This window comes from Lissotriton helveticus, chromosome 4_2 (genome assembly GCF_964261635.1).
Source record: "Lissotriton helveticus chromosome 4_2, aLisHel1.1, whole genome shotgun sequence".
In the NCBI taxonomy this organism is placed as follows: domain Eukaryota; kingdom Metazoa; phylum Chordata; class Amphibia; order Caudata; family Salamandridae; genus Lissotriton; species Lissotriton helveticus.
The window spans coordinates 126,468,999-126,496,371 of NC_136064.1; the positions used below are offsets into that span (position 1 = coordinate 126,468,999).

General features: G+C 44.5%; 1 pseudogene; it reads left to right on the forward strand.

The window, feature by feature from the left end:
* LOC144752098 (nicotinamide N-methyltransferase-like) overlaps positions 1-27,373 on the forward strand; it is a 72,436-nt pseudogene that overhangs the window by 4,648 nt on the left and 40,415 nt on the right.

The following is a 27,373-nucleotide window of genomic DNA, read 5'->3' on the forward strand; positions in this document are numbered from 1 at the left end:
AGGGGCAACGGAGGAAGAGGGCAGATATCTGTCCTGGGTCTAGGATAGTGGGTATGTTATCTATGGCAATTACGAGCATTGTTTCTGTGCTGTGGTTGTTACAGAATCCTGATTGACAGATTTTTTTGCATTCTAAGTGGTCCAATGTGTCTGTCTAGGTAGGGGAACAAAGAGAATGTTCGGTAGTTCCTGAGTACTTCGGGGATGGCTGAGTTTTTTTTTTAAGGCGGTGGTGATTTTGGCATGTTTCCAGCCATCTGGGATGGTGGCTGTTTTGAGGGAGGTCTTAAAGATTGAAGCGAGTGCAGCATTACTGTTTCTCTATCCAGGTTGCAGATATGATAGGAGCCCCTAAGAGGATTGTCTTCTTTATTGCTTCAGCGTCCTCGATGGGTAGAGGTTTTCCATGTTGTCAGTTCGTAGTGTTTGGCTGATGAGGTTAGCAGGCTGGGAAGGTCGATGTTGGTGACTGGAATTCGAAGTTGCTGCAGATCTTATTGATATTTTCATGGAAGAAGTCAGACAGGTTGTTAAATTTCATGTGTGTATGCTTGGGAATGGACACCATGTGTAAATGCTTGTAAATTGGCATAAACTAGGGGTGGGCAAAGAATTCCGCTCTGCCGGTGGAGTTTCCCGAGTTTTTCTCACCCTGCATTCCGCAAGGAGCACAAAGTGAGCATTTGCGAGTAAAAATCACTCGCTAGACCTCCTCCCGGCAAGTTATCTCAAAGCTGATGGTGCGGCAGGTTGCAACAGCTTGCATTAGGTCATGACTACTCGTGTTGAGAAATCTACAGCTTGCCATGAGGAAGGTGCTGCTTGAGTAGAACATCTACTCGAGTGGCAGAACCAAGAGGCACCCTCCTGCACTGCACGTAGTGCTGTTTGTGCTGATTTTATAATGTAGAGCCGACTCCCGGGGCTAAAAATCTGTGCAAGCAGCGCTTCTTGCCAAACTCTACTGCTCGCGGAATTCAGAGTTTTTGAATCCCTTTGCAAAGTTTTGCAGAGCAGAATTCCACGAACTCTGCCCAGGCCTATCATAAAAAAAAAAAACATTGAATATATCCCTGACTGACAACTTATGTAACAGTGTTCAAACAGATGCCCTGCTTAACATTTTGTTATAAAGCCATCCATAGCCACACAAATCAGGCCTTGTGTGTTTTACAAGTAATAGTGTTTATTTCACAAATTTAATTCCATAAAACATACATTCGATAAAGCATTTCATTCTAGGAAATATTCCAACACTTTATATGCATTAAAATCAAGTTTAATTGAAAAGGTGCAATATGCATGTACAATTATACTTCCCTTGACCAATTAGCCCACCTCTTTAACCCCTTCGATGCTGATGACGGAGCGGTTCCGTCATCAGCATCGGTTGGGCTGTGCTGATGACGGAACCGCTCCGTCATCAGTACAGCCCTGGGGGAGAGCGCTGGCGCTCCCCCCCCCTGTGCGGCGATTTTTTTTTTTTTGCAGGGGTGGCAGCGGAAGACTTTCCGCTGCCACCCCCTGGCCCCCCATGCTTCCTGGTGACGTCAGCGCGCACAGCGCGCGCCGACGTCATCAGGAAGCGCTGGACGCGCTGGAAGCCATTTGCTTCCAGCGCGTCCAGAAACAAGGTGGGTGTTTCGTGCTGCGGTGGGGCGGGGGGGCCGTTTTTCGGTGCCTTGAGGCATCGGGGGGAGGAAACTGTGTTTCCTCTCCCCTGATGTCCCAATGCACGGCATTCCTGGTGCACGATCGCGCACAGCGTCGCGATCGTGCACCAGGAATGCCCCACTAGACACCAGGGATTGTGTTTGGGCAATATATACTGTGCAGCAAGCGACCCCTTGGGCAAGGGTCGCTTCCTTTTGGGGCCATATTATTTATTAGACTTTTCTGCCCCCCCTGGGGCAGATCGGCCTTTTTTTTGGCCGATCTGCACCCAGGGGGGGCAGAAAAGCCCACTAGACACCAGGGATTGTGTTTGGGCAATATTTTACTGTGCAGGAAGCGACCCCTTGGGCAAGGGTCGCTTCCTTTTAAGGCCATATTATTTATTAGACTTTTCTGCCCCCCCTGGGGCAGATCGGCCTTTTTTTTGGCCGATCTGCACCCAGGGGGGGCAGAAAAGCCCACTAGACACCAGGGATTGTGTTTGGGCAATATTTTACTGTGCAGGAAGCGACCCCTTAGGCAAGGGTCGCTTCCTTTTGGGGCCATATTATTTATTAGACTTTTCTGCCCCCCCTGGGGCAGATCGGCCTTCTTTTTGGCCGATCTGCACCCAGGGGGGGTAGAAAAGCCCACTAGACACCAGGGATTGTGTTTGGGCAATATTTTACTGTGCAGGAAGCGACCCCTTGGGCAAGGGTCGCTTCCTTAGGGGGGCAAATAATGTTTTAGACTTTTCTGCCCCCCCTGGGGCAGATCGGCCGTTTTGTTTGGCCGATCTGCACCCAGGGGGGGCAGAAAAGCCCACTAGACACCAGGGATTGTTTTTTATTTATAAAGGAAGCGACCCCTTGGGCAAGGGTCGCTTCCTTAGGGGGATAAAATATTTTTCAGACTTTTCTGCCCCCCCCTGGGGAAGATCGGCTGTTTTTTTGGCCGATCTGCACCCAGGGGGAGCAGAAAAGCCCACTAGACACCAGGGATTGTTTTTTATTTGAAAAGGAAGCGACCCCTTGGGGAAGGGTCGCTTCCTAGTGGCCCTAATATTTTTTTAGACTTTTCTGCTCCAGGGGGCCCACGTTTATAATGATTTATAATCTTCCCCCCTTGGGGACAGACACCCCATTTGTGACATTCCCATGTGACATAGCATGTTGTAATGTGTGTTGTTTTTGTTTCTTCTAATGTGTTTTGTTTTTTTTTCTCTTTAGATTGTTGCAGTGTGCGGTTCTGTTACTGGTGGTTCTGTTGTGCTGCTGTTTCTGTAGTTGCATGTGTTTGGTAAGAGACCTTATTTTTGTTCAATTGTAATGTAATTGTTTATTTTGCAAAGTGTGTAGTAATAAGAGTGTGTGTTGTTGCTGTTTGTTGTGATTGGAAAACATGTTTTGCATTTGTTTTTGATGTGTCCTTCTGTAGATGTAAGTTTTTTTTTTCTTCTTTCTAGTGGGATATCGTTGCCTATTTGCTGTGTCTTTGCAGAGTAGGTGCTGGTGAGTGTAGTTGTGTCTTGTAAGTGAATTGTATATTTTTTCTAAATCTATTTTTTGGTGAAAAAGTCTTACATTTTTATCTTACTTTGCGCAGTGTTGGGGTTGTTGAGTTGTTTGTGCAGACTCCTTTATTTGTAAGGATAATGGCTAGCCGCCGGATTACTGCTCAGCAAGTTGTTGGAATGCTTTTTGATTCTTCCTCCGACCATGGTCCAGAGTCTGACTCTGATTCTGAGCCAGAGGTGGGGGGTGAAGATTCAGGTAGTGAGTTTTCTCTACGCATGGCTTCATCTGATGATGAAGACACTTTGAGTGCTGATGAAGCTACTTTTGGTGTGGATGATGTGCCTGTGGTTGGGGAGGACATTGCTGTGTTTATGGTTTTGGAGGACATGGTTGTGCCTGTGGTTGCGGAGGACATTGATGTGCCAATTGTGCGGCAAGAGACATCTGGGCTGCAGCCTGGGGCTGCTAGACTTCCAGTTGGTGGTGAGAGACAAGGGTTAGCTGGGCGGCGGCCTGCGGCTGCAAGACTTGACGATGAAAGTTCTGACCTCTGGGTTGCACCAGGCATGGTGCAGCCGGCATTGCCTGAATTTACTGGTGTTCCAGGATGTAGGGTGAACACTGAAAACTTTTTGCCTATCGATTTTTTCAAGTTGTTTATGGATGATGTGTTTTTGGCAGAGATTGTAGAGCAGACTAATTTGTATGCTGAAATTTTTTTGAGGGTGAACAGTGCCAGCCTTAAGCCCCATTCTAGAGCTAACCGGTGGACTCCCACAAATTTGGAGGAGATGAAAAAGTTTTTGGGTTTAACTTTTTTGATGGGCTTGCTTAGGAAACCATCAATGGCTTCATATTGGTCTACTAGTCCCTTGATGGCAACAGCTATATTTCCGGCAGTCATGAGTCGTGATAGGTATTTGCTTCTGCTGCGGATGATGCATTTTGTTGACAATAGTCTTGCTTTGCCACGAGATCACCCTGATTGTGACCGTCTTTTCAAGATTCGGCCTGTCCTTGATCATTTGGTTGATCGATTTTCTGAGATCTTTTATCCTGGGAAAGAAATTGCAGTGGATGAGTCTTTGCTGTTGTTCAAGGGCCGCTTGGTATTTCGGCATACATTCCTAGTAAGAGGGCACGCTATGGAATCAAACTGTATATGCTGTGTGACAGTGAGACTGGATATGTCTCTAATTTCAGGGTGTACACTGGTAAGGAATCCAGGATTAACCCCCCTGGTTGTCCGTCGACTTTTGGAGTGAATGAGAAAATTGTGTGGGAACTTGGTCGTGGATTTTTTAACAAAGGCCATCATTTGTATGTCGATAACTTCTACACTGGTGTGCGGTTGTTTAGGGAATTGGCCAAAGTGGACACTGTTGCTTGTGGCACAATCCGCTCAAACCGTAAAGGTTTCCCAAAAGAACTTGTTTGTCGAAAGCTTGCTCGGGGACAGTGCAGTGCTTTGCGTTGTGAGGAGCTTCTAGCTGTGAAGTTTACAGACAGGAGAGATGTCTACATGTTGACTACAATACATGATGAAAGCACTGAACCGCGGAATGTTTGGGGTCAGGTTGCAGAAGTGCGCAAACCTGTGTGCATACTGGACTACAATAAGTACATGGGTGGTGTTGACAGAGTTGATCAGAGGTTGGAACCGTATGCTGCTCTTCGTAAGGCTTACATTTGGTACAAGAAGTTGGCTATCCATCTTTTCCACTTGGCAACCTTTAATGCTTTTATTGTGTTCCAGAAATCTTGTCCCCAGTCAAAGTTGACTTTTGTAAAGTTTCAGGAGTCTGTAATAGGCAGCCTTGTTTTAGTGGAACAGGCAAGTGTTCCTAGAGTTGGAGTGGTGGAGGATGTTGCCAGATTGAAAGATCGCCACTTTGCTGATACAATTCCTCCTACAACCTCAAAAGACTTTCCCAGTCGGAGATGTAGAGTCTGTTGGCGAAGAGGTTTGCGGAAGGAGGTTCGCATGTACTGCCCCGACTGCCCTTCAAACCCCGGGCTGTGTGTACCTGCTTGTTTTAGATTGTACCACACGCAAAAGAATTTTTGGGAGTATCAATGAGTGGTAAAGTGAACTGGTTGGTCTTTATTCTGTAATAGTTATTGTTCAGTTTCAAAGTTTGTATTTGTGTAGTCTTTTTAGATTTAGTTGTCGAGTTAGTAGATTTGTATCAATTTGCAATTTGTTTTTGTTTCTCTTTTATTTAAAAAAAAACTAAAGTATGATGTTGGTTTGCGTGTAGTGTCCATTGTCTGACTGTGTGCATGGTTTGGCGCTTGACTGCCGGTGTCTGTGGACTGATGCTTGTCTGGCGGTGTCTGCGGACTGGTGCTTGACTGGCGGTGTGCGTGGTCTGGTGTTTGGTTGGCGGTGTGCGTGCTCTTGCGCTTGCCTGGTGTTGTGTTTGGATTTGTCTTTGGCTGGTGGTGTTCGTGGAGTGGTGCTTGACTGGTGGTGTGTGTGGAGGGGCGCTTGGCTGGTGGTGTGCATGGAGTGGTACTTGGCTGTCTGTGCACGGAGTGGTGCTTGGCTGGCGGTGTGTGTGGAGTGGTGCTTGGCTGGGGGTGTGTGTGGAGTGGCGCTTGGCTGGACGGTGTGCGTGGAGTGGTACTTGGCTGTCTGTGCACGGAGTGGTGCTTGGCTGGTGTTGTGTTTGTGGAGTGGCGCTTGGCTGGTGGTGTGTGTGGAGGGGCGCTTGGCTGGTGGTGTGCATGGAGTGGTACTTGGCTGTCTGTGCACGGAGTGGTGCTTGGCTGGCGGTGTGTGTGGAGTGGTGCTTGGCTGGGGGTGTGTGTGGAGTGGCGCTTGGTTGGACGGTGTGCGTGGAGTGGTACTTGGCTGTCTGTGCATGGAGTGGTGCTTGGCTGGTGTTGTGTTTGTGGAGTGGCGCTTGGCTGGTGGTGTGTGTGGAGGGGCGCTTGGCTGGTGGTGTGCATGGAGTGGTACTTGGCTGTCTGTGCACGGAGTGGTGCTTGGCTGGCGGTGTGTGTGGAGTGGTGCTTGGCTGGGGGTGTGTGTGGAGTGGCGCTTGGCTGGACGGTGTGCGTGGAGTGGTACTTGGCTGTCTGTGCACGGAGTGGTGCTTGGCTGGTGTTGTGTTTGTGGAGTGGCGCTTGGCTGGTGGTGTGTGTGGAGGGGCGCTTGGCTGGTGGTGTGCATGGAGTGGTACTTGGCTGTCTGTGCACGGAGTGGTGCTTGGCTGGTGGTGTGTGTGGAGTGGTGCTTGGCTGGGGGTGTGTGTGGAGTGGCGCTTGGCTGGACGGTGTGCGTGGAGTGGTACTTGGCTGTCTGTGCACGGAGTGGTGCTTGGCTGGTGTTGTGTTTGTGGAGTGGCGCTTGGCTGGTGGTGTGTGTGGAGGGGGGCTTGGCTGGTGGTGTGCATGGAGTGGTACTTGGCTGTCTGTGCACGGAGTGGTGCTTGGCTGGCGGTGTGCATGGTCTGGTGCTTGGATGGTGGTGTGGGTGGACTGGTGCTCGGCAGGCGGTGTGTGAGTAGTTACTTTCTGTTGGTCACTACACACACTGCTAGTTGAGTGACACTCCACACAGTCCATCATTTTGTGTAGTTGCAGTGTCCGAAATGTCGGCGTGTGAAAGTGATGGGCCCTTGAATGGCGCTGTTTGCTGGTGTGAGTGTTGGAATGTGATGGGTCCGCGGCTGGCGGTGTGAATGTTTTGTATGTGTCACGCGTACGAAAGGTGTATGAATGGCCTGTAAAGAGGTTGGTGCCTTGACGTGGCTTTACAGCTCACGAGCTGTGAGTCAGTGGTTCAGTTTATCATACTTTCAATTATACACAGTGTATTTCATTTTTGTGAAATTACTTGCGTATACAATTGTATGTACTGAATCATCACTCACCCTCGTGCCAAATCTAACCAGTATGTGTGTGTGCTTGCGGATTAGATGGGTGTGCAGTAATAATTGTTTTTTTTCTCTTTCTGCAGTAGGGTGTACCTTGTCCCTTATTGTGATTGTTGTTATGTGTTGCTTTTCCATTTGGATGGTGTCAATGGTCTGGTTTGTATCAGGTATGAAAGGTGCGTGAATGGCCTGTAAAACGGTTGGTGCCTTGTCGTGGCTTTAAAGCTCACGAGTTGCGAGTCACTGGTTCAGTTTTTATGCATTTATTTATTGACAGAGCATTTCATTTTTTTGAAATATCTTGTTAATAAAATTTTATGTACTGAACCATCACTCGCCCTCGTGCCAAATCCAACCTGTATGTGTGTGTCTTTGAGGAATAAATAGCCGTGCTTGAATGTTTGACTTTTGAGTAACTCTGTTAAGGTGTGGTATCCTTTTACTCGGGAGAACAAGGGGAACGCAGGGTGGTAGGACTTTTTTGCCGGCACGGCGATCCCACGCCAAAATGTTTGGAAAAGTGCTATTTTTACCTATTTTTAAGGTTTGCAAGGAGTTCTGGGTAGGAACACATTGGTGGACCCACACATGCCATACCTCCCTGGACTCTCCCGGGTGTCTAGTTTTCAGAACTGTTTGGGTTTGCTACTTTCCAAAGAATACCACCCAGCCCCGGGCCAAAAACTCAGGTCCCCCCCCCCCCAAAATCAAAGTTATATTGCTTCAGGGTATTTTATATTCACCACTGTTAGATTTGGACCTTTTCCTGTTGCAGCACTATGGCTACCCACGCAAGTGAGGTACCGTTTTTATCGGGAGACCTGGGGGAATGCTGGGTGGTAGGTAATTTGTGTGAGCCCAGTGATGCCACGCTTTCCCAGACTACAACGTGTGAAAAAATTAATTTTTTTCTGCTAAAATTGAGGTTTGCAAGGGATTCTGGGTAAAGGAACGTTGGCGGATCCACGCAAGCCATACCTCCTTGGAAGCCCCCGGGTGTCTACTTTTCAGAAATGTGTGGGTTTGGTAGGTTTCCATAGATGGCTGTCTCGCACGGGGACAGAAACCCAGGTAACCCCTCTTGCAAAAGCTGGTGAATGTAACAATGGTGAAAATCTTAAGTCCACCAGCTTTTGCAAAAGGGGTTACCTGGGTTTTTGGCTCCGTGCTCGACGGCCATCTAGGGAAACCTACCAATCCCACACATTTCTGAAAAGTAGACACCCGGGGGCTTCGAAGGAGGTATGGCTTGCGTGGATCCTCCAACGTTCCTTTACCCAGAATCCCTTGCAAACCTCATTTTTTGCATGGAAAAAATCAGTTTTTCACACGTTTTAGTGTGGGAAAGCATGGCATCACTGGGCACACACAAATTACCTCCCACCCAGCGTTCCCCAAGGTCTCCCGATAAAAATGGTACCTCACTTGCGTGGGTAGGCATAGCGGCTGCTTTAGGAAAAGGCCCAATTCATACTGTGGAGACGAAAACATTACCTTTAGCCAAATAATCTTATTTTTTGAGGGGGTCACCTGAGCTTTTGGCCCGGGGCTTGGCAGGCATCTTTGGAAACTACCAAACCCAAACAGTTCTGAGAACTAGACACCCGGGGGAGTCCAGGGTGGTATGGCATGCGTGGGTCCCCCAATGTTTTCCTACCCAGAAACCCCTGCAAACCTGAAATTTTGGTCAAAAACTCACTTTTCCATACTTTTTTGGGTGGGATCTCGCTGCCGGAACAAATGTCCTACCACCCAGTGTTTCCCTTGTTCTCCCGAGTAAAATGATACCTCACTTGTGTGGGTGGGCCAAAGGCATGTGACTTAGGCTGGGGTGCTTAATTTGTAAAACGTAAATATGAGTAAAAACTACTTTTTTCAAAATTCATTTTTGGCGTGTTCTGCTTTGGGGCACCCACACAAGTGAGGTATCCTTTTACTTGGGAGAACAAGGGAAACGCAGGGTGGTATGACTTTTTTGCCGGCCCGGCGATCCCACGCCAAAAAGTTTGGAAAAGTGCAATTTTTACCTAATTTTAAGGTTTGCAGAGAGTTCTGGGTAGGAAAACATTGGGGGACCCATGCATGCCATACCTCCCTGGACTCCCCCGGGTGTCTAGTTTTCAGAACTGTTTGGGTTTGCTACTTTGCAAAGAATACCACCGAGCCCCGGGCCACAAACTCAGATGCCCCCCCCCCCAAATCAAGGTTGTTTTGCAATAAGGTATTGTAAATTCACCACCGTACGATTTGAACCGTTTCCTGTTGCAGCCACTATGTCTACCCACGCAAGTGAGGTACCGTTTTTATCGGGAGACCTGGGGGAACGCTGGGTGGGAGGTAATTTGTGTGAGCCCAGTGATGCCACGCTTTCCCAGACTACAACGTGCGAAAAAATTGATTTTTTTCTGCTAAAATTGAGGTTTGCAAGGGATTCTGGGTGAAGGAACGTTGGCGGATCCACGCAAGCCATACCTCCTTGGAAGCCCCCGGGTGTCTACTTTTCAGAAATGTGTGGGTTTGGTAGGTTTCCATAGATGGCTGTCTCGCACTGGGCCAGAAACCCAGGTAACTACTCTAGTCTCCTCCAACATGAAATGAAGGTCTGGGGATATATATCATCTAGGGGGGCAGGGAGGTGCAGTAAGATAAATTGGGGTATGGTCATATAAAATCAACTACCCTAGTCTCAAGTATCAAATAAAAATCAATCAAGTTAGTCCACCTGCTCCTGAGGGAAATTATTTTACAAAATGATGTGTTATCAATGGACTTTTGCAGCTACTACAAGGTCATATCAGCTGACTTCCTCACACTTTCTCCATTCCCTTTTAAATGTATTTTCTTATACAGATCTCTTTATGTATGCATCTTAGGGGATTTTTGTTTTTTATCACATTCATCAGCGCCCATTTTGCCACTCCTTACTTTAGGACTCCTAAATGCCTTCTGCGAATATCAAAAGTCTTAAAGTTAGGATGTTTCTCAGTTTAGGAGTGCTAAAGTTAGGAGTCCTAAGTTTACGACTATCAAACTGGAAAAAGGGCGGTCCATGGCAGCTATCGCAGTATTGGCTCAATGAATGTTATGTCTTGTGGCCTGTCGGAGCATGAATCCGGACTGATCCGGGTGAATAAGATTAGGGAGGTGCACCAACAGTCCGGTGGCAAGCATTTTAGCTTTATTCAGTAAATATATTGGTCTATAGGAAGCATGCAGTTCCGGCGGGAGCCCTGGTTTATGAAATACGACTATTTCGGCATACCTCCAGTCTGGAGGCATGAGTGCCGTCTGGACTGCTTCAAGTATAGCCTCAAGACTGTGTAGGCCTTGTAGGGTTGTATAGGTTTTATGAAAATCACATGGAAAGCCATCTGGACCTGGTACCTTTCCAAAATGTAAGTCAGCTATAGCTGTGGTGAGTTCCTCTAGAGTTAGTGGTGCTTCGAGTGAGTGGCGAGCCTCATCAGAGAGAGCTTACGTAGGAAGATCTATAAAGAACTTATCAATAACAGAAGCATCAAAGGTTTCCTGTGCTGTTTAGAGGAACTGGTAGTAACCCGCAAAACTATTCATGAGTCCCTTTGGATCAACCTACCCTGAACTTATACATACTAGCTACTCTCCAAACCATACTCAGACTCAGAAAAGAATTAAAAGCCGGCTTTTAAAGGTTATCTATCTTAACACTTGCTCAATGGTAAAACACCAATTGAACATATATCTTGTATTAGGGTCATAACAACTGGACATCCTATTATTAACAGAAACCTTTTTAGCTCAGGATTGCTCCCCCAATATTTTAGCAGCATTACCCAGTGAATTTGATACATTACAAGCTAATAGACCACAGGGGAGGATAGGAGACGGAGTAGCAGCTATAATACGTCATGAGCTTACATTTATGGCACTAACCTCCTTCAACCTACCATCAGTAGATAATCTGGTGATTAAGCTTGAATCTGACGCTGCCTGATGGTCTGTGTTTTACTCTACAGGCCAACCCATAATATGCCCCAGTTCTCACAAATTTTGGGTGAACATTTAGCCCATCTAATAACAAGTCACGCTAAAATGTTGATGGTTGGTGACTTTAACTATTGGGTCAATGAAATATCTGGTGGTCCCATATCCGCTGAGCTTCTAGATTTATGTACAGGGCTTAACCTCAGACAACATGTGACTGTGGACACACAGATTAAAGGTCATATACGCGACCAGGTATGGTCAACTAATTTGGATATAACTAATCCAGTGGTCATTCCCTGTTCATGGTCTGACCACCATCTGATTGAATGTACTATTAATAATCTCACTAGGATTCAAATCCCTACTCTTGATGGTGGATCAGCCAGGAGCTGGAACACCAATAATAAAAATCAATTTATTGAGACACTGATTAACACAGTGTCGCTGGCCCAATCATCAATTAATCATAGTGAGAAAGACTTATCGGCCTGGTTGCTCACAGCCAGCACAAACATGCCCCTCTTAAAAGAGTACTTCGAGCCCGACGTCATGAAGCTCAGAGATGGCTTTCCTCTGATCTGAAGTCCTTAAATTTAGCCCTGCGACAAACCTAACGGAAGTGGAGAAATAAATATTTACTTGTAGAAAGAGACTTATTTGGTTGCATTAAGAAATTATGAAAAAAACATTCAGACCTTAAAAACTGTTTATTTCTCCTCCAAAATTATAACTCCCACAAATTGGTCTAAAGAAATTTTTTCAATAGTGAATGAATTATCCAACCCCGATAGAGTGACATTAAAATCTATACCCTCTCAGTCACTATGCGATGCCCTAAATAATTATTTTAGTGATAAAATAAAAGTCATCAAGGTCAGCATTCCCACATGTCTGAGTCTGGTATGTGTAATCATACCTATGAATCTTTGAACCAGTTTCCAGGATTAAGTAATATTGCCTTCCTGGACCTGCTGACAAAAGTCAAATCAGGATCTCCTAGAGACTATTGTCCCCCTTGGATCCTGAGAGAGATCTTCTCCACCCTCCCTGGTCCAGCAACATTTCTACTGAATGAATCACTGTCTCAGGGCTATGTCCCTGACACCTTTAAGGAGGCCATTATCATCTCCCATTTGAAAAAACTGGGGGCCTAACTACCGCCCGACATCGTTGCTGCCTTACCTGGCTAAGATACTTGAAGTCTATGTGGCGAGATGTTTGTCCTCCTTTCTGGAATGTCTGAATGGCTGAACCCTAATGAAGCAGGCTTCCGGCCAGATCATTCCACAGTGTCAGTAGTTCTGACAGTACTGGAGACCCGGCGGGGGAGGAGGATAGGGGTCTCCCACAGCCCTTAGTACTTCTGGATCTCTCCCCGGCATTCGACAAGGTCGACCATAATATTTTGGTCGACCTTGTCGCGGGGGCAGGAATCCAAGGCTCAGCTCTCAAATGGATTCGCTCCTTCCTGGGAAACCGATCTCAAGCAGTTTGTCTATGCCAGTTCACCCCCATGGTGAACACCTCTTGCGGTGTGCCACAGGGGTCCTCACTCTCCCCCCATCTGTTCAACCTTTATCTTTTCCCTCTGATTCATGCCCTTAAGTCTGTATCTTTATTTATGCAGATGATATCCAAGTTGTGTTTCCTATTAGTAACACCCAAGAATCCATCCTTGAAATTCAGACCACAATGTTGTTTGTCCGTGACTGGATGAACAGCAATCACCTGAAGTTAAATCCAGACAAGATGGAGGTGATTCTAACATAGGGCTCTATGAATCCCTGGAGCACCCTTTTTTGGCCTCAGGAGCTGGGACAGCCCCCTATGCCCTCGGCATCTGCCAGAACATTGGGGGTCATTTTTAACAGCGACCTTACAAAGAAGACTTAAATTGGCTCTGTGATCGCTACGTGTTTTTTCCAGATTAGGAAAATAAGGAAAATCAGTAGGTTCCTTACACAGGAAGCTAAGATACAGGTGGTTTTAGCCATGGTGATTATGCCAATTCTCTATATCTTGGCATTCCAACTGGTGCAGAATAAGGCAGCAAGACTGTTTCTACAGGAAAATATGCGACAACATATCACCCCTCTCCAGAGGAAGGTAACTGGCTCCAAGGTGGGATGTATCATCTTTAAATCTCTGAATGGTAGAAGCCCCACATTTGTTGACAGGATTATTAAAATACACATTCCTACTCGCATTCTGCGACCGACCCACTTGCATCTTCTTACTCCTCCATCATTCAGATAGAAGCGTACCGGCGGAACTAGGTTTGCCGTGTTAGGCCTCAGTTTTAGGAATTCCTTGCCCTTGGAAATCAGATCTTGCACAGAATTTTGAGATCAAGGAGACTCTTAAAAACATGGCTGTTCAGACAGACATTTGATTAATGTTCAGGATTATGGCATCTTTAGCCATGAAACTAATCTGGTGTACATGCGTTTTATAAGTGATATATAACATAACATAACAGAACCAAAGAGACTCCAAGGGATAACACCCTGTTCTGAATACTCAGGGACATCAAAAACTTCCAACCACCCAGCAGCAGAGCCTGTTCTCTGCCATCTGTGAGTCTGCCATGCCACATGGTGCCAACCCAGTCCTGGGCCCTTAAATGTGGGCCTGAGGTGCTGTCCAAGCAGACTCCATGCATTGCCATTGACACAGCAGCTCAGAACCAGTGGATGCATCACTGCCATTGTGAGGATTGACTGTGATGCATTACCGACTCTGCAGCACAGTGACTACAATTCCGATGCATCTTTGAAATTTGCACGGCTCAGAGCTGATGCATCACCTTATTCCTGTGGATTAACAACAACACATCACTCCTTTACTTCTCGCATATCGGCCCCATTGACGGTGCACTTAAGGTAATTTGCAGTGGGACAAGCCTGGTCCCTGTATCACGCCCGTGCTCCATCGTGGTTGGCCTGACCTTTTGTATTTTTTCAGGTGAAGTATGACAAGATAGCCCCAGTTGGATGTTCATGCTTTTACGCACTACATTTCAGCTTATTCTTTAAAAATTAATTACTCAAGTTTTACTTTTAGGATTGTTGTAGCTGTTGTCTAGTTTTGTTCATGGAATTAAGCTCTATTTGTCTAACCAGTTGTGGTATCTTATTGTGTGGTGTTTTCACTGTTTTACTGTTTGAGATGCTGCACAAATACTTCACACGCTGCCTCTAAAAATAAACCTGATTAATCTGTGCCAAGTTACTGGGGGAGCAGAGGTTAATATTATTTAATTAATTCAAAAATCGTACTCAATAATCCATTTCTGTACATTTTTCTTATCAGGCGCTGTAAAAGGGGAGCTCCTGATGGAGCTGTCCCATGCTCCTTACTTCCAATGGACTTTTCCAGCCTGCGACTATTTTTCAGACATCGTTCTTGGTGGCTCCACTGAACGATGTGTTACAGAGATTGAGAAGTGGAGGAGAAATGAACCTGGAGCTTTGGACTGGAGTCATGTAACAAAGGCCCTTTGTGAGCTTCAGGGCAACAGGTATGTATTCTACACCTCATGATGTATTACAAATGCCTTCATTTATTTACCTTGCCAGCAATCCTAATTTCATGAAATTAATTTCAAAGTTTCCAGAGGTGAGCAGCAGGTTTATGCCACTTTTCCATTGTTGATACTAGAGATTTGTAGGGCGTTCATCAAACTGATTTCCATCTTTTAACCTGTAAGTGAGCAAGCATGACAAATCTATCGCTCACCATTTCTTGAAATGAAATTTTGGTTTGCAATGTACTCAACGTACTTTGTGATTTTTTAATTCATTTTGTATCACAAAAGGGTTTACCAACTCATTCTGAATCACAAATATGAGAAATCATGGATTGGGCGATTAGCATTGAGATGTGTCAAATATTTGGGACTGCAATTGTGCTAGTAAAGTTTAAAAAGTTACTTAATGCTCAAAGGAGTTGATAAAACATTCAAAAGAGGGATGCTGTTCCATTGGACAGCTTTGACCCAGGAATTTTGTTGGGGTGTCTATGGCTGCTCCTGTAAATGAAGTTCTCAAATAGGATTTTGTTCAGAACAGTAGTGCAGGTTCCTTTGAGAAAATAATCTGATTTTGGAATTCAAATACAGGGATTATGGTATACTGTTCCCTGTAATCATTCATCCGTGTGTTTGGAGCCCGTCACTGGGAGCCACAAAAAGTGTCCTACCTATTTAATAGGCCTTAGCTCAGCTCTTTTGGTACCTGATGTAACTAGAAATCTCACAAAGCAACTATATCAATACATGGATTGTATTGAAGATAGTTCAAAAGTCCTTGGTGCACAACTCCCAATCACTAGCTGCTTATACACCATGCCCTAAGCTTAATAGGGCATATACCAGATGAAATGTCAACATTCTGACATTCAAAATAGTAGGAGAACCTTAAAATATGGAAACGCTTATGACATTTCTCGCCTACTTTATTATTGTACAATTGCAGCCATAGCAAATCAAGAGCAAATTTTATGATACCAAATTTAAGTAAATATTTAGGGTCCTATCCACACAATGCTTTTTTAGTATGTTTAGTTCTTCTACAATAGTACTACTAGCATACTACAAAATGCTGTTCACAAACCTTTGTGTGGTGGTTCCGCCTATGACTCCCATATAATTCTTTTGTGCAGAGGTCTCCACCCCTGCTGTGGAGTCCCCACACACATAAGAATACAAGAGTTTCAAATATGAGAGAGACAGGGAGGAGTTGCTGCAATGGAGAATACTAACTGCTGAAGGGGAGGGGTTAAGGAAGGAGTATAGAGAAGTTAAGGGAGGTTTAGATAGGGGTTCAGATAGGGTGTTCACCCATCTACAAAAGAGTAACACCATTACTTTACACAACCTGCGCTTCTAAAGTTATTGCAGCCAAAATAATTGGATATGTGCTTCAGATCAAAGGTGGTGAAAGCCCATCTCCACACTTGGCTAACCATTGATTATGCATCACCATCCCAACACCCGCTTATTGAAAAGAATGGAACTAGTGACTGTAAATAAATCCCCATGGAAATTAACATTACAATGAATTAAATATTTAAATTATTGGAAAATATGAATGCATTTAATTCAATGTTTAAAAACGTATCTATAAGTAAAATATATTTTTATCAAATTATATTGTAATAACCATTTTTGTATTGAGAAATTAATGTAACATGGTGTTTTATAAAATTAGAATCCAATTATAATGAGTTCCGTGTTTTTATTAATTCTATACATCATTTTAGATAATTATTAAGCAAAACAATTGGATGTGTATGTTAAAATGAATATACTCTGAAGCAGAGGTAAGAAAAAGTAGGCTTTATTCTGTCACCCACTCTCCAAGACTACCAGAGTGATGCCAACATTCTATGGAAAGGTCAGGCAGAACATACCAAAGAGGAGGGGGGGGGAACAAAGAGGAACGTACCAAGGCTGGTGGTGGAAAAGGAAAGGAAGATTACAACACATCTCCCTTCAACCAGCATAAAGAGAAAATAAACATTATATAATGCGTTTGATCTTCCTGCGGCCACCATAAAGAGATAATAACATTGAATATAATGCAAACGTAGCATCTCAATAGAAACAAGGGGAAAGAGGGATAAAAAAGACATCCCTACAGGTTGATAGTACATGACGAGGATGGTAAACATGTCATGCAAGGCGTATGTAACATCCCCTAAAACTACAGGAGAAAATATTATTAAGGATTTTGACAGGAAACCAACAAGGAGTGGTACCATGCAGATTGTTGTAATACCATGGATCTCTCCCTCTGATGGAGGAAAAAGGGGAGATTCTCATTCCCTCAAAGGGAGACATGTGATATGTCCAAATACCATCTCTTAATGTTTTGTCCACATCCAGATTGTTGTCAAGAGCAGATTGAATGTGTTTGATAATTATCTGAACAGACTTGGCAGTTAGCTCATTGGCTATTGAAGCACAAATGTTGGTTCCTTCGTTTTTGATTCCTACATTTTGTATGAACTTTTCCATTTTGCTTGAAGAGAATATTACATCTTTTCCAGTGACTGAGGTTTCTGGTACACCTTCACTAGTGAATGAATTTTAAAAAAATTCGATGAGGGTTCCTGTTGTTGTGTCTGATACAAACTCGTGCTTGATCCACATGGAAGTGTAGTCGATGAACAAGAACATACATTTCTTTTGGCTCATAACTCTGAGCAACTGAAAAGATCATCTGCAGATATATGTGGCAGTGGTGAACTCCACAGAATCAGTATTAGCGGCAATGTCGGCAGCCAGGCAGGAATTTGTTACATCAATACCTTGTGGTCAGCAGAAGATTACAATGCAGCCAGGCGGTCTAGTCAGCATCCAGACAGAATCTCCACAAAAACCCCACATGTGTCCGGGGAAGGCAACACGGCCAGGTGGGGATCTTTACAAAACTTGCACAGATGGCAGGAATGTGGCGGCAAGGGAGCACCACAATATCAGCACCAACTCAATGTGTTGATTGACAGTTTCCCTCTTGGCACCGGGATCACATGAAGCACTTGACTATGAAAAATTGTGTCTCACTCAACGCCAATATCAGCCACAATGCAGGCAGGGAACCCATTGTTGCATGAATGAAGAACCCAGACTCCTCCACAACCAACAACAGCAATGGTGAACCTCAAACCTGAAGAGAATGGAGAGAGCACTGAAAGGGGAGGTGACAGAAGGGCCCCCTGTGCCGCTCTCGTTGCCAGTGTTAAAATGAAGATACTTTGAAGCAGAGGTAAGAAAAAGTAGGCTTTATTCTGTCACCCATTCTCCAAGACTACCAGAGAGATGCCAACATTTTAAGGCAAGCACTGGCAGAACATACCAAAGGGGAGGGGGGGAAACAATGATGACATACCAGGGCAGGTGGTGGAAAAGGAAATGAAGATTACAAAAGTGTACTCCAACTCAGAGGTAGTGTAAGTCCAGAAACACACTTGGCTAACCACTGACACTTCAACACCCTCTCAACATCCTCCCACAGAAAATAATGGAGATAATAACTTAAAGTAAAACCCCATGGAAAATAAAATGAAATGGAACTAAGGGGCTCATTAGGATAGCGGTTTTTCCGCATCCTCTGGGCCGGCGGAATTCACCGCCGGCCCGGAGGATGCGGAAAAACCGCAGCGGACCAACCAAAGACCCACCGCCACATTAGGATGGCTGGTGGGTCCTGTTTTCCGTCGGCAGCTTTTCCGCCGCGGTTGGCTTACAACCGCGGCGGAAAAGCTGTAATATGGTGACGGTGTCTCTCAAACACCGTCCACCATATTAGGATGCACAGAAAGAAATGCTTTTACACGGCGGATATTCCGCCGTGTAAAAGCATACGGTGCTTCACTGCGGGGGCCCGTTGCGGGCCCCCTGGGTAAAGGGGGGGTGGGGGGTGCACATGGGGGGTACCTATGGTACCCCCCTGCATATGTATGCAGCAATCGGCAGGCACCGCGCGGTGCCTGCTGCTTGCTGCATACATATGCAATGTATGCTTTTTTAATATTGCGGCGGGTGCAGCTTGAAGCTGCACCCGCCGCAATGTTAAATATCCAGGATGTGACCGCCAGGGTGGCGGTCACATCTTAATTTGCACGGAGGGACCGCCGCAGCCCATGCGGACGGTCCCTCCTACTCTAGGGTGGCAGACGGACGCAAGTCCGTCCGCCATCCTAATGAGCCCCTAAATATTTAAATTATTTAAAAATAGGAACACATTTATTTTAATGTTTAAAAACATATACACTTTTTTGAATCAAGAAATTAATGTAACATTGGAATGTTTTAAACACATAGAATCGAATTTTTTTTAATTAATTGTTTTAATTAATTCTATACATCATTTTTATTAGTTTTTTAAGTGAATGGTGATTTCCAAAAGTAGTAAAGTTACTCAATAGTGTTGTGTGGCGTTTTAACCTCCGAGTGAATTTTCCCAAATTCATGCCCTTATAAAGGTACAATTCACATTGCCCTTAATAGGCATAGAAATCAATCCCTTATTTAGGCATAGACCATGCTACCCAAATACAGGCATGGCTACTTCCACCCGTACCAAACGTCACAACGATTTCTTGGAAAATCGGCAGAAGCAGTTAGGGAAATTCCCCTTGCTTGAATATTGATTTGTCCGAGAATCCATGTACTTTGCAAAGATCAACTATTCCGTAGAGGTTCTTTCCTGACGTTAATATGCCTGACTTTAGGTCAACTATGGCATACCTAAACACCTTCAAGATATAAATATACCTACACTTGCTCTAGCAAGATACGGTGTGCCGGAGCAATTCGAAGACCTTCTTGCCCGGCGCAGCTCACTACAGCAAGTGCCGAAGTAAACCGACTCTCCAGCTCACGTATTGATCAAGAGGCTGCATTTCTCTCGCCGAGAAATCGAGTCCCGGGACTGAGATACCAGACCTCTTTCATTTTAACTAAGGTATGGAGCTGAAACAAAGTTGTCATGTTTATGTGGTTGTCAGAAACGAATCCCTTCTTGTGAATTCGAGAAACTATCTAGTGACCTCTGAGCTAGCTGGCACTCACTATTAAGTTTATCATATTCGATAGAGACGTAGTCGACCTCAGACCTACGTCTAATCTATTGTGAATATAGGAACTACACTACAATAGTGTAAGAGTAAGCTTTCCATTTAGATTTACTCAGATATACCTTTTGTGAGTAGATTCTTTGTGAAAAGATACAACACTTAAGGACATTTATTAAGCAGCAATGAGTCTAAAATCAAAGTCGGCTGACACAGTTCGAACTCCCACAGTTTCAAAGACAGGGCTGCCAGTCTCAATCGGTTCTTGTGAACAATTTTATGACTTAGGGTCTGATTTAGACTTTGGCGGATGGATATTCTGACACAAATATGACAGAGTTTCCCATCCGCCATATCGCAAGGGCATCATATCCTGTGTCACTTGTAATATGGCAGACAGAGTATTCCATTGACACAATCTAAAGCCAGGCCTTAGTACTTAATATCAAACTATATGATGGCCAGGAGAAGATTAACAAAAACGAATGTCTTCCTAACCAAGCACAATGCCAGAAGAAAGACAGTAAAGACTAGAATGCCAGACATATTGGATTTGCAAATACAAAAAGCAACCTCATAATTTTAGACACTCACATTACTTCTAAAAACAATATGCTGGACAAAAGAATATAAGGAGGACATCCGTTTATTCAGTTATTTTATAATTGTGGCAAAATTGTGTTGGCATACTTCCTAGGCTCAATTTATAATAAATGTAGCCATCAGTAGTATTTTATTCGGATCATCAAATGAAGCATTTTGGCTAACTAGGTCTTGATGTAGAGTCAATATATCACGTGATAAAGTGTCAAGTTATGCTATTTTATTTAGAGTGCACTAACACATTGAAAAAGCTGAGAAAGATACATAACAAGTGGGTGGTAGAAATAGAAGAATTACACGTTACAAAGTCAAGAGCCTCAATTATATGGTTGTGGAGCAGGAACTCTGTTGTAAAGGTGACAATTTAGATTAATTTAGATGCAGGCAGATACAAAGTCTATGAAAAAGACAAGCTAAATGGCTTACAATAACTGTGTGCACTACTAACAGAACATGTTATTCAATCCTTATAAAATGTACGACAACAAAATACTACAATGTTACACAATGTGAATGAGACAAAAAACTGTAATCAAGGGAAGTGTATCCACGAAAATCTTCATTAATTTTAAGACAAACTCATATTATCAAATTGAATGGTTACAAACCAATATATTGAAACTTCAAACACAGCATGTAGATAATACGTCATATACAAGGTGTGTAATAAAGAATACAAAAGACTTCATGGCAATTCCAATTGGTGACATAAGCCCCTATGCATTTCGGGATATCAGCGCCCCTTCATCGAGGCCGCTGTAACAGAAACAAAAATATTATATGATTGCTGCTACATTAACAAATCTTGCTTATAAGCCACCTTAAGGCCCGACACCAGAAGGTAAACAGAAACTGCTAAAGAATACACAAACTTATAAAAATGTAACGCAAAAAAAAAGATATCAAGAGTCCTAGAGAGCTAGGTAATACTTAACAACAAATGAGTGCACATGCTCTAAATATAACATGGTGATAAGTGAACTGACACTTACTGCCAAGCAGAGCAACAGCAATTGCTTAATGAGTAGGACCACGTTCATGGCTGAATCTACCAAATATAACATGTGTATGAAAGGAAGAACTACAAGAACGAGTGAAACAGCAGTATCCGAAACCACAAATAAACCACGGTACCTGGTAACTGATCAAAATGCTTGACCGCAGCCTGTAAAAAAAATACCAAAAACATAGCAGTAAGAACTCCGCACATAAATAACATGTTCTGTTAGTAGGGCACACAGGTACTGCAAGCCATTTGTCTTATTTATTTTTATATTTATTTATTTATATAGCGCTAACCAGACCCAAAGGTATCGGAGTGCTTTACAACAAGAATCACTCATAGGATACATTAAGCAATTTAGTATATAAAAAATATGTCACTCGTAAAGTAAGATATCGCAGTAAAATTTACAGGGGCCGAATGACAGTTATCACGTTAGAATGTAAAGGGAACATATGACGCCCCGCTGAGGTAGTCGTAGATAACCTAATGATTCATGGATGGGATCGACCAGTGAGTGGGGGACGGGAGGTCATTATGCAGAGAGTGAGGTAGAGGTAATTGAAGACAAAGGCACCCATTAGGATGTAGGGGAGATCGCCACAACCCGCATGGCGGTTGCGATCCGCCCTACATCCTAGCCTGCCCGCCACCTATTTACCCCCACCATATTAGTATGGCGGGGGGACCACGGTGGACGGGAAGACCGTCTGCCGCTTATCCACCTGGTCGACAAGTCGACGCGGCGGAAAAGGGTTTCACATGGTGGCGGTGTCTGCTAGACACCGCCAACCATATCAGGAAGCAGTCGGGAGGGAGCCATACCTTGGCAACAACGGTATTTGAGTTTGGGGGCCCCTTATGGACCTTCAGGATGTGTGGGGTTTGTGGGGGGCACATGGGGGGTACCTATAGTACCCCCCTTCATGTGCATGCACAACATGGCAGGCACCGCACGGTGCCTGCCACGTTGTGCATGCAAATGCACGGCATGCATTTTTGGCATTGCGGCGGGTTCAGCACCGCCTGCCAAAATGGTAAAAATGCAGGATGCACCCGCCAGTGTGGCGGGCATATCCTAATGTCACTCAAGGGACCCCCACAATATGGCGGGTGGTCCCTTTTACCGTGAGGATGGCGGGCGGACAAAGTCCGCCCGCCATCGTAATGATGCCCAAAGTGTCTGTGTGCTACTATGGTTTGTCTCTGGCTTGTAGCTATCCATTTGGGGGAGATACGTTGAGGAGGAAGTCCTTGAATTGCCTTTTGAATTTTATATAGGAGGGGTTAATCCTGATTTGGACTGGAAGGGAGTTCCATATTTTTGGCGCATTTCCTTGCAAAAGATCGAGATGCGTTTTTTTGTCTGCGGGATTTCGGGGGGATACGGAGTAGAGTATTTGTGCTCATCAGGGTTCTTTACTGACCGGCCTTCTGGAGTTTAACAGCCAGGTAGGCGGGTTTTTCCCCTGTGTGTCTGAGGCAGATGGTTCTGAAACTCGCTTGCATTTTGACAGGAAGCCATTTTAGCTCTTTGAGTGCAGATGAGATGTGATCATATTTCTTTACTCCGGTGACCATTCTGGAGGCTGCGTTCAGAGTTGATTTGAGTGGAGCTAGATCGGATTTTACTGCTCCTGTCCTGGTATTTGCTTTTATCCAATCTGTAATTTGGGGGTACTCCTCTTTGTTGGAGATGAGAAGATTTTCTGTCTTATCCTGATTTAGTTTTAACTGGTTGTGTGAGAGCCAGTGCTAGACCTCAAATAGAGTGGCGTTCAGTCTCTGGATGTCTTCGATGGAGGAGGTTTCCAGATTAATTTGGGTATTGTCTGGATAGAGGTGGAAGGGAATGTTGTTGTTTTTTAGTATGAGGTAAGGGGCTCCATATATATGTTGAAAAGTTGTGGGGAGAGTACTGATCCTTGGGGGACACCCCTACATACAGGGGGTGGGTCAGCCAAGAAGTTCTTGATTTGTATACTTTGGGTATGGTTCTGTTGGAAAGGGGTGAACCACTATAGGACCACCTCCTCTGCTCCCTTGCTTTGATGAGTAGTTTGTGGTCAACCATGTTGAAGGCTGCCAATAGATCCAAGAGTATGAGTAGGCAGTATTGGCCTTTGTCCAGAGATTTGTGCATATCGTCTATTACAATTAGGATCGCTGACTCTATCCTTTTCTGAACCCCGATTGATGAGGATCAAGAAGGTTGGTGCTGTCTAGGTGTTAAGTGAGTTGGAGGAAAACACTACTTTGCAGAATGTTCGCTAGGACAGGGAGGTTAGAGACGGGTCTGAAGTTGTTCAGATTGTTTATGTCAGAGCCAGGTTTAATCAGTAGAGAAGTGACTTGTCAAATGTTGAGACAGTCAGGCATGACTCCAGTGCTCAAGGAGCTGTTAATAATCTTAGTCCAGTGCGGGGCTAGGCATAGTTTGAGCTTTTTGACCAGTTGGGCCAGTAAGGGCTATATGACATTTGCTGAGGGTTCAGTGTTAGAGATCATTTTGATGACCTCTGCTTCGGGGATGGGGTTGAAAGATTTCCATAAGTTAGGGGGTGTTTGGGTATGAAATCTTCTGATTCAGTGGGCGATTTACTGTCATGGGGGCTTTTCTGTACGACCACGGTAGAGTTCTATCTTGGAGAAATTGGCAAAGTTGTCACACAAGTCTTTAGAGCCTATACCTTGTGTCATATGGGGGTTTGGAGTTTTGTTTCTTGATGAGGCTGAATAGTTCCTTGGGTCTGTTCTTTGCTGTGTCCAGGGCGTTGCAAAAGAATATTTTTTTTTCATTTTTTATGTGTTTGTTGTATCTCGCTCTTACTGCTTTGAGTCTAGCTTGTAGGATTGTGGATGGGTTGTTTTGCCACGGTCTTTCTGCCGCTCTTAGTTCTCTTCTTTCTGAGTTTAAGTCTGAATTGAACCATGATCTGGAAGGAATGTTCCTGACACTTAGTTTCAGGGGGCTATTTGGTCCATAATGGAGGTCATGGTAGAGTTGTACAGAGAAGAGAGTTCTGTGTGTAAAGGGAGGAGGGAGCTAACCCTCTCCTCCAGGTCTGCAAGTGGGATTTGGCTTATATTTGTCACCCAGCATGGTGGGTCCCAAGTCCTGGGTTTTTCTTGGATCATTTGGTTTAGGTGGAACAAAATGATATGGTGATCTGACCAGTCCACAGGCAAGGTGTGATCAATGGAGACTTTGTCTGCAAGAGCGATAATGGCATCGAGGATAGAACCTTTGTTGTGGGTTTTCTCGGTGCAGTGTTGGGTGTGATTGAGATTGCTTATAAGATCATTGAGGGTTTTGATTAGCACAATGTTTTCATCTTTCCAGTTTAAGTTTAGGTCACCTAGAAGTATGTTGTTTGGGCCATGGAGTGAGGAATGAGTTAATAGGTCGGAGAGGTGCTCTCCGAAGGAGGATGTGTTTCGTGGCAGATGGTAGAAGAGATGGCAGAGTAACTTGTCTTTTTCATACCAATGTTTCATATAGGACAGGCAGCCCATAGATACCGTGTAGCACACATTGAGTAGTATCATTTGAGAGCTGTTTTTGTAATATTGGTGTGCAGTACTTACACAGATATAAAGTCTAGCAACAACAGTGATTACACCACAACTGCCATGGCCAAATGGCTCCAATTGACCAAGAAGTGAGTATTGGTGGAAAATTCACTATATGTCCATCTACCCAATTAGGATGGGTAGACATATAGCTGTTTTATTTTTACTGTACTTCACTGCCAGGCACCCCCTGGTGGCACACCTTGGTGGTAAGCGAAAAAAAGAAATAATTCTCCCCACAGCATAGGAAATGACTCCCATGGAGGGGGAGGCATTATTTTTATTATTTAAAAAAAATCCCACCATAACATTCTTTTTACAATAAAGAAAAAAGCTCTTTCGTCATGTTGCTGAAGCACCCTACACCAAACATTGAAAGACTTTGATAGAAACGAATGGGAGTGTGGTTCCTGCCAATGCTTTACGAATGACCACCCGGTTTTGTAGGCATTTATGAATATTTAGGGCGGTACCTCCACCAGGGTGATAGACTCATTTACTCCATTACACTAGTTAAAAAATGGGCTGTCCATTGGAATCTATCGGCCAAAGTTTTCATTATCCTTCTAAAGATAGCTAAGTTACACTGAGGGTTAATAGGGGAGAATTCCACAGTTCTGCTGTAGCAATACAAAAAGACCTGTCCCCATAAGTAGCTATTTAGGCTCAAGGCAAGTAAGCAAGAACTGTTTGGATGAGCAAAAGGACAAATTTGGAGCAAAGGGTATATATTTGGATGTCAGTAACTGCACTGATGTACAATCTGTTGGATAAATGTACGGGCTTTAAAATAAACTATGGACAGATAGGCAGCAAATGAAGAGATCTTGTTATTGTTCAAATAATGTTGCATATTAAAATGTGCAAAACTTGCTTGCTGCTCTGACAGGTCAAATATGAATGTGGGGCCATATTTAACTTTTTTGTGAAGCTAACCATCTTGTTGTGCTCCGTAAAAGGGCACTAATTAACCATATTTATCAATGTATGGTGCATTCCTGTCATTTCCTGGCACACTTTTGACTGCCTTGCGACAAATAAGGCACCATTCCGTTGTAGTGCAAGGGCGGCTGCATTGTAGGCCGGATTGTTTGTGAGCAGAGAGGGACACCTTCCTGCATAAATAAACCTCAAAGGCATTTTCTCTTTCTATGCGTGCCTTAGAATACAGCACACGTAGAATGAAAAAAACAAGGAGAAATAAAGATATTTCTCTTTTGATGCCTTACCTGGTGAGGCATCACATTTTGACGCATTCCGTTGTCGACCACCCTTGGTAAGTCTAGGAATGTGCCAAAATCCACGGGTGAAAGTAGATGGTTATAGTTCGGACTAAAGTTTGCATAGGGAAATCATTTTTTATTTTGCCAACAACATTGAAGCCGCTGGACAAATCTTCAGAAAATTTTCCCAAAACTTTCTTCTTTTTGGTTCAACCGCTGTGTTAAAAGTTTTGGGATAATTTGTCAAGTGGGGGCTGAGGAAAAAGGGCAAACTGCCTTTTCCCCAGGATCTATCTGTGGGGCTTTTTTTTTTTACCATGTCTACAGCCCGAACCACTGAACTTAATAAGAATATAGGAAGATAGACTCCACTGGCTACTTCATGTGAGAATTAGCCTTAAGGAATCTTACGCACACTGAGAAAATTATGCCTTCCCTGGTCCCTACTTTGCACGAAGGGACAGATCACTTGATCATAGGACCCAAAGTTACTCTGGAAATAAGCATATTGGAAGCTTCCAAGGCCAAGGCCCAAAGCAGTCGAAAAGAGGTCCATCATTGGGGGAACAACCAGATCAGCAAACAGACAGTCCAAACAACACACAAACGTAGCATGGCTAAGTGCAATCAATCAATCAAGTGTTTGTTAAGTGCAACTACTCACCAGTAAGGGTCTCAAGGAGCTGGAGGGTGAGGGGGGTCACAGGTTCCAGTCCATCAAAGAGGGGGTCTGTCGAAGAGCAAGGTGTTGAGGTTTTTTGTGAAGATGGGGAGCGATGTTATCTGCCTGAGGTGGAGCAGAAGGTTGTTGCAGGGTCTGGCCATGCAGAAGGAGAAGGAGTGGCCTCCCCATCTAGTCTTTCTAGTAGGAGAGCTGGGCTGATCGTAGGGTCCTTTGGGGTGGGTGGAGTTTGAGTTGGCTCTTTAGGTATTCTTATCCGGTGTAATGGGGGGCCTTGTGAGCGTGGGCTAACATCTTGAAGGTGACTCTAGCTTCAATGGGGAGACAGTGGAGTGTGCACTGGTACTGGGAGATGTGGCAGTGTATTGGCAGGTAGAGAACCAGTCTTGCGGTGGTGTTTTGGATGTTCTGTAGCTTGTGGGTGAGCTTTTTGTTTATTCTGGCATAAAGTGCGTTGCCGTAGTCGAGCCTGCTGGTGACCAGGGCGTGAGTGATGGTCTTTTTGTGTTTGAGGGGGATCCATTGAAGATCTTACATAGGAGGCAGAGGGTGTGGAAGCAGGAGGACAAGACGGAGTTCATCTGGTGGTCCATTTTGAGCTCTGAGTCCAGGATGATTCCCAGGTTGCGTGCATGATCCATGGGGGTGGGCGGGCTTCCGAAGGCGGGGGGCCACCAGGTGTCATTCCA